The sequence below is a fragment of the Hermetia illucens genome, chromosome 5 (assembly GCF_905115235.1).
Source record: "Hermetia illucens chromosome 5, iHerIll2.2.curated.20191125, whole genome shotgun sequence".
Taxonomy (NCBI): Eukaryota; Metazoa; Arthropoda; class Insecta; order Diptera; family Stratiomyidae; genus Hermetia; species Hermetia illucens.
The window spans coordinates 32,527,017-32,535,897 of NC_051853.1; positions in this window are offsets into that span (position 1 = coordinate 32,527,017).

Below are 8,881 nucleotides of genomic sequence, written 5' to 3' on the forward strand. Positions count from 1 at the left end.
CCAAATGATGGTTCTTGATAATTTTTTTGATTTCGTAAGGACATAAAGCGACTACCTCCTGGACTGTGAACCCTGAGCCTGACCCAATCGCTCGTTTCTACATCCATACAATCTAAAGGACTACGAATTTTACTTTGAAATTTCTGCAGCGTATTCTGGGATAGATAAAGCTAACGATCTACCCAACAAAGAATAATCGATTCTGAAGAACTCCTAATGTGGTTTCCCCCCTTAATTTCAACGTGCCACCCGGATTCACATGTTCCTATTTTGTAACATGACCCAAGTACCGGTAACCATCTTCGGTTGAATCAAGTTGCACGGTCAATGCACCCTCCGGTTCGATTCCCCGAAAACAGATTTGATATACTGAGATTGTGACCCCTCTCTTCACGAGCGACCGCTCTTCTGACTTCTTCACCTTTTGGGAGGTATGAGCGTGTATAGTGTTCAATATAACTGCTGCTGTCTCTAATATCAATGACTTCCAGGTAGTCCGATATTCGTACATTCCTAGCAAAGCTCAACACTATTGTACTTGTGTTAGGCGTTTGCGGTAAAGGACGTCAACTAACATTTCAGTACCGTAGAGAATAACAGATTGAATCGTGTTCATTTCGTCATTCACATCTACGCGTCATCAATCACAGTTACTTCAAATCACGCTGCAGTTGCCCTTTTCATCCTTCTCTACTGTTCTGCGGCCACTCGACGGCCATCTAGGGAAAATGGATTTCACTGCACGGTATAGCCAACAATGCAATTGTTGCCCCTTCTTATTGTGTGACCCATCCTCTGCCACTACCGTCTTCCGATCACATCGCGTACGGTTACCAGGCCTGTGCGCCTACCAAGTTTTTCATTTGTAATAATATCAGACACCTGTAATATTATCAGACCTCGGATGATAAGACATAGACAGGTGTTGACAAAGACTTGGAGCCTTCGAGGGCTAATAACAGTCACTTTCCATATACTACTCCCATATAGAAACACAGAAAGAACACTAGCACAGAACAGTCTCAATTTGATCGTGGTGTTGAGATAACCGCATTACCAAATTTTCGACAGGGCAGCTAGTCCGATGTAACCGTTAGCAAAAACTACGTGGTTTCCTAGATATACAAATAGATCGACGCTTTCGATGCTCTACCTGTTAATGTGAAGTAATGTAATGAAGTGAGGCAGCGTCTGAAAAGTTGCCTCTGCCCTGAACGAAACCGTTAATCCTTGTTTTTTTTTCAGATAGGGAGAGTGCCATAACCCGTCAGAATAAGGACTTTGGTTTTGTTAGTAGAAATCTACTTGCCTCTATTTCCAAATCCAGAGTCATTTGGAAGTAACAGATCTGCAGTAACTGCAGATGTAATGACAATTTCTGCGGAGAGACCGTGAATCCCAGCGGGTTTACTCCGTTTGAAGGTATTGATAGTAGACATGATTTCTCTTGTACTTGGAGGAAAAGTCCGTATTCGTATATTACGGTAACTAGCCATTTTATCCAGAAGAGTTTCTACTCCGTACTTCTCAGGACCATCGAGAGAGCTGCAAGCTTTTTCGTGATGTGGTATACACTTTTGAAATTATTGCGTTCTACAGCATCATCCGCTACCCTGACCAATAGCAATAGCAAATTCCCTTATGTCACGACGCACACTATGCTGAACTTCCAGGAATTTCGCACGTAAGCGACCATCAGATGGTCATCCCTTTCTACTACTGATTGTAAAGTGATCAATCTGTTTGTTCATACGGTCTCATTTGGTATAGATTGAATTAACTTTACGGTAAGTTCTGTATTCGAACAATGTGCCTCCAATGACGAGGTGGTGAAGGCTACAGAAATCCATAGACTTCCAACCACTATTATTACGGTCGTAAAGACACTGTTCCCCCTTCACATGTCGAAACAAGGTATTGTCAGAGCCCACCTTGGCATTAAGATTACCTATCGCAATCCCACCTTTGACAAGCCTCCCCCGAATAACATGTAATTGCTTTGAGAAAGCATTCTTCTCCACTACACTGTACAATTGTGATGCTCCTTAACCTGGATCGGACACCAGCTCGCAGGTCAAGAAAACGCTACCTGCACTAACCATCGGAAAACACTCGACACCAGATTCGCGTCTGCTAGTACTTAGCTTTCCGGAATACCAAAGCAAAATGCGCACGGGAGAGAAGAGTATTTTGGAGAGTCCCAAAATGTTACTTCACTTAGACCTACAATGTCCAACTTATATCGTTGGAATTCCCGCTAGAGTTTGAGAAAGCGAGCACACTTAGGATCCCTGCTACCGTTTTCGAGAAGCGCGCACACTCTAGAAATCAGTCATTATCCGTTTTCGATAGTGAAGAGTCTTCGGTGTGAGTTCATTCCCTATCCGAGGCATTTTTGACTTTACGGTAGCAGTAAAGTTTCAAAATTTGGAGATGGCTAGTCTAAAAATTTCTATACCTTTTGGTTACTTTTTACGACAAGCAGTAAAAAAGTATTCTTAAGTCGCAACTCAAGGAGCACTAACTGACCCCACCATCTACTTATACCCCTTTCGATCACACTACTCCACAAGCAAAAGTTGAGGAAGGATTTGATGAGTTTGCCTCTGCCCTGGCCAACGAAACCTTTAGCAAGTAAAAACTTTTTTGAAAAGGTGAGCATTCGTCCAAGAAACAGGAGTAGTCCACGCACTACGAGGAATGAGAAATTTGCTTCTTGCAATTAGTGTGGTCCGTCATTGAGTAGAAGGCGGACTCAAGACCAAAACAAACAAAGGCAAATGTCGTCCCCACTGCTCTAAATCTGCTCTAAGGATTTCATATTCGAATCTGTCATTGTGCGTAGATAATTCACTGTCAGCTTAACATAGACTTGACCATGATCTCCTCAGCTTGCTTAGGAAAACCTAGATCCACCTGATCCAACTGATGACTGGCCAATCACACTACCAACCTGTGGCGACTAGTGTCGCAACATCGTCCACGCATCCAATCGGAAGCGACTCGTTGAATATCTCGAATCGTAGGCCACCATGGTGACGCTTTCCGATTCTCGTATGGAGGCTTTTGTCAATTTAATTGAATCTTTTAAAAACGGATAACCAGCAGATTCTTCGTTTATACAGACTCTGCTGAAAGATCTTAAGTTTAACGAAGTTGAAGAACTGCCTTGCCTAGTTTAGGTTGTGGGTAGTGTGTAATGGCCTGAACCTTGTCTGGATCCGGGCGAATTCCCTGAGAGGAAATCGTGTAGCATAAAAACTTCCCTGCGGTTGAAAGAATTTGTATTTTTCAACGTTAAGTAAAAGACCGGCCCCAAAGAGACGTTGAAAAATGCAATCAAGATCTTGCTCAAACTCAGAGGAAGAGACGACTAAAACATCATCCAAGCACACAAAACAAAAGTTAAGGTTAAGGTTTCGCGGGACAGAGTGGATGAACCTCTGAAAAGTTTTCACCGCAATGAATAGACCAAAAGTCATCCGTGTGAACTCGAAGAGTCCGAAGGGTGTGCATATTGCCGTTTTCGGAATGTCTTCTGGAACTACAGTGATTTGATGGTATGCCTTGGCTAAGTCTAAGGCCGGGAAAATACGGCAGTTAGTTAGGTTGTGCACAAAGTCGAGGACGAGTGGTATGGAGTAGCGGTCCAGAATGGTTTGAGCAGTCATCTGTAATAGCCACATGGTCTCCAGTCGACATTGAGCTTCGGAATCGTCACCACCAGCTATTTGATGGTCTGCAAATACCTTGCTTTAAAAGAATGTCAAATTCTTTCTTAGCAACAGCGAGCTTTTGGGGTGGTAATGGACGCACCTTAGAGTGGGGAGCCAGTGGTGCGGTTGTGGTGCTGTACATCATGCTTAGCTGACTGCAAGAGACTACTTTCGATGGTTATGTTGCTGTATCTTTGTAGGAACCCGCGAACGCGAGGGTCGGCTACTTCTTCAAAAGGATATGAAAACTGAAGTTTGAGTAGGGGGCAAGTTTTCATGGAGACATGAGCATGGTTGTGCGGTCTATTAAAAACCTGTTCTGCAGATCTACAAGGAATCCATGGTGGCCTAGGAAATCTGCGCCCAATGTGGTACTGCTGATGTCCACTATAACAAAACGCCAAGAAAACGTTCGTCGAAGTCCAAGGTTTACGTCCACTTGCCTGTAGCCGTAAGTTTGTACGGTTGAGGAGTTTGCCGCCGCTAGTTCAAGTTGTTGCGGGATCAACTTGTGATTCCGCAATACCGGGAGGTCCGAAACGTGTGCGCCTGTGTCAATTAAGTAATGGCGCTTGCTCAAAGGTCGTAGGTGGTTAGGCGGCGGCGGCGTTCTGGGTGGCCGCCGGAGCTCCTAATAAGTTTAGTTTTTTTGTGCTGTGAACGTGCACAGGCTGGTACAATTCTTTACCTTGTCAGCGAAGATGAGGTGGTACCAGTAAACTGCAGGACTGGTTGAGTTCCACGACGCGCGACTACTCGATCGCCCATTTCGGTTGGCGGATCGTGAACGGATTCAGGATTTACCCCCTCAACGCCTAGCTTAGAGACGGTAGCCGTGTAGGTGGCCACCGGCTGCTGAGCTCCGTCAGCAAGTAATTCAGCTTTTCAAACTCACTTACCGACGGGGTGAGGGGGTCCTTCAACTTTGTGTATAAGCATTATTCGGGTAAGTCGGCGACGAGCCCAATCGACTCCTGGTCCAGGGACGGCCGCATGTTTAAAGTGCGTGGCGTCAGTAGTGATGCCCGCGCACGAACTGCACCTCCAACCTGCTGAACCAAGGCTCCGAGTTACGCCGCTAAAACAATGGCACCCGAACCGCCACTACAGCCACAGGGGGTGCGTTGTTGCCGTTTGACATTGGGCGAACTTAACTTTAATTTACGAGAAGAAAGCGAAGAAAAGTCCAAGCCCCACAATGAGCGGAAATGTACCATAGCGGCAAATCTAACAGCACTACGACTGAAGCGGACCTCACCCCTAAAGCGGAACCACTCGGGTCCCAATGTCAATGTGACGCTTCACTTCTGCCTTGAAGCTCCCCTTTATAAATCGACAAGCACAAGATGCCTAGTTTCGGTCTAACCTGGTCAAAGTAGAACTAATCCGTTTTTGAAAATAAGGACGTGCTGAGTCCGCGACCACTTGATGACAAACTAGACCAATTGGAGAGAAACTGACTTTCTCTTCTACTCTAATCGCCATCCCCTTGTTTTCAGCAGAGTTTAAACAAGTCGGGAAACCGGAAGCTGGACGCTTCAGGTATGGAAGGTTTTGTTTACTTCTTCTGTGAGTTTATTTAAATGTAGAACTATTCCATTTGTACGTTTGCATTCAGCATAACTACCCACTTCAATGTGATATTGATAGTCCGCAGTTCCCACCTTCTCACCAAATTTCGTGTCAATCGGTATAGCCGTTCCTGAGAAAAGTGCTTGTGGTAAACAGAGAGATTGACAGATAGACAGACAGACAGACAGATCCGGACATGTTCGCTGAGTTGTTCGAAGCGTGCATGTCCGAGGGAATATTTCCAGCAGCATGGAAGCGACAGAAGTTGGTACTTCTGCCTAAGCCTGGTAAACCTCCAGGTGAACCATCGTCGTACCGACCCATATGTCTTTTGGACACTGTGGGGAAAATGTTAGAGCGGGTAATTTATAATAGATTACTCCCGGTTGTTGAGAGCCAAGGCGCCCTTTCAGATCGACAGTATGGGTTCCGAAAAGCCAGATCAACCATTGATGCCATCAAATTGGTTACTGGCTTGGCCGAAGATGCAATCCATGGAAAGGGTACTACCAGCAAATATTGCGTGGCAGTAATCCTGGACGTGAAAAATGCATTCAATTCGGCCAATTGGAATCTAATACGCAAATCCCTAGCGAAGGATGGTATTACCGCCTATCTCGCTGCTATCGTCGATAGTTGCTTAACTGAAAGGAGGCTATGGTATGACACCGATGACAGACCCCAGGAGTACGTTGTTTCCGCGGGTGTCCCACAGGGCTCCGCATTGGGCCCACTACTGTGGAACATCATGCACAACGATGTACTTAATCTTCCCCTTCCGGAGGAAGCCACATTGGTGGGATACGCCGACGACATAGCACTGGTTGTTGTCGCAAGACATTTCGAAGATGCTGAGTTATACTCAAGCGAGGCATACCTCTAGGTTGCTTATAGCCAGGGTGGTACCTCAATCATGCTCTATGCGACCCCAGTTTGGAGCGAGCGGATGTCAGTTAACATTAGCAAACTGAATGCAGTCTACAGGAGGACAGCTCTGAGGGTATGCTCTGCCTTCAGGACTGTCTCAGATGATGCAGCATTCGTCAACTCTGGAATGATGCCCATTGACATCTTGGCAGATGAGATGGCGAATATATACCATGCGAAGCCAATTTCTCCCTTATTGCAGACGAAGAACGCTGAGAGGGAGAGATCCATAAATAGATGGCAAGAGCGGTGGGAACGCTCGAGGAAGGGTCGGTGGACTCACAGGTTCATTCCTGCCATCAAGGAGTGGTTGGAGAGGCGACACGGTGAGATTAATTATAATCTCACCCAGTTTCTCACGGGACATGGAGGATATCTCCAATACCACAGGTTTAAATTGGAGACCTCACCCGACTGTTCAAATTGTGATGGAGTCCCAGAGGACCCAGAGCATGTATTCTTCCACTGTCCGAGATTTGTTGAAGAAAGGAGGAATCTAGAGGAGACTCTAGGAGAGGTGCTGGTACCAGAAAATCTGGTGCCGAAAATGCTAGCACATCAAGAGAATTGGGATGCAGTCAACTCCATGATTGCTTCTACTCAAGATAAATTGCAGAAGAAAGGAGAAACGCGCGGTCACGTGCGCCGCGTATAGAAGAAATGGGATTAAGCTAGAGTGAGCTGACTCCGCCCCGTGATGTAATACTTTATGGTGGTTCCGCGGGGCAGGGAGGGAGTCGGGGGTGGTTTTAGTGGGTAAAAATCCCACACGCTGGTGTGTCCAGACCAGTGTCTTTTGAAGATTTCCACCTCCTCAAAAAAAAAGACAGACAGACAGACGGACGGACAGACAGACAGACAGACATTGGAGCTGCGTACTCCGAACATGTTGCGCTTGCAGAACAATTTCCAATGACACAGCTTGCCGGATAGTAGGAATGGTCCCGATTGAGATTCTGGCGTAAGAAATACAACGACTTTACTATCAAACGTACCTCACCGGAGAATCTCCAGCCCGTCGGCGACAGTTCGCACGAGCTGAAACTGTCGCGGAATGGCAAGAGAAATGGGACGAGTCAGAAAAAGGCCGTTGGACTCACAAAATCATATCGGATATCCGGAAATGGATCGAGCGACCTCACGGCGAAGTAGGTTTCGACCTAACTCAATTCTTGAGCGGACACGGAGACTATCGAGCATATCTGTATCGATTTGGGCGTGATGATTCGCTATATTGCCCACAGTGTGCAAACATTCCAGAGGACGCAGAACACGTCTTTTTTCACTGCCCCAGATTCGAAACCCAAAGGGTTACATTAGAAGCTACAACCGGGGAGCACTTTATACCCGAAAATATCATGGAACTTATGGTGAAAGCCAAGGGGGATATGGACCGAAATTGAAGAAGTGATTACAGCCATCGGAAAGAAGCTTAGGCAGGAGGAAGTCATCCGAAAGAATGAACGCGAGAGGAACACGAATGTTGACATGAGCGCAGAATAAATTCTGATCCAGCCCCGCGACGTAATGCCAAATGGGAGTCCCGCGGGGAGAGTGGAAGGAGAAGGAGGTGGTTTTAGTGGGTAAGAGTCCCACATAACCGTGTGGCAGGAGCCTGCAGTAGCTTTTGAAGCTTTCCACCTTCCATCGGGAAAAAAAAAGACAGACAGACATTGAACCGATTTTAATAAGGTTTTGTTTTGCAAACAAAACCTTAAAAAATGAGAACTGATGGTCGTACAACAGCTGATGAGTTGCCTATGCCTGGACGCAACCTTCTCATTAAATAAATTAAGTGCTACAACTTTCAGTCTATCGACTTTTCAAAAGTGATCGAAAATTCTCACCTCACAGTATAGTTTCCTTCCTGCAAATCAACCTGTATCTGAATGCTCTCATATGTACATATGTGTACTTATGCATGTACCATTTCGTAATAAACGTTGGCGTACTTACAAATATGTTTGTATCTTCTAGAACCTCAAGACATTTTAGCGTTTGCGCGGTGGAGTAGACGATTGCGGACAGTTGATTCTGCTGTCTTTTAACACCGCCGTTAATGCTTGTAAAATACAATTTTCCATGGGACTCAGTAAAAATAACATGCAAGTATCTAATGTTATACTTTCCAGAAAAAGTTTGCAACCTGCAAGATATACTACCGGCAAGATATGCAGTTGGTCCACTCCCTCCATTCCACTTTAGCTGGGGACAGTGTAAAAACCTTGTCATATATTAATGAACAGAACTGTTATTAGGGTATATGCAAATTTCGATATGTATCTAACATAGGTATGGCTTTTTGCAGAAGTTCTCAATCTCTCCAGATACTCGTACGTGCACATATCTCCACGCTCATCTTGGCCCGTCATCAGCATCTCCTCGATCCAAGATTGGTTATAAATTGGTAGAAAACGAGAAAACACACAAACGACCACCTAATGTGCTTGACCCAATTTGTTGATAAGATGATGAATCTTTTATTTATATGGTATAATCAATGCAAGATAGATGAGAAACTCCCTCCCATGGCCGCGGCACCTTTCTGGCTCCTCGCCGTTCAACGGGCACGCATGGAACAACTATGCAACAAAGTTTCAACTGTGATCTTCACGACGATCGGCTCAGATGGATAATCGTAATAGCATTTTGATCAGCTTGTTTTT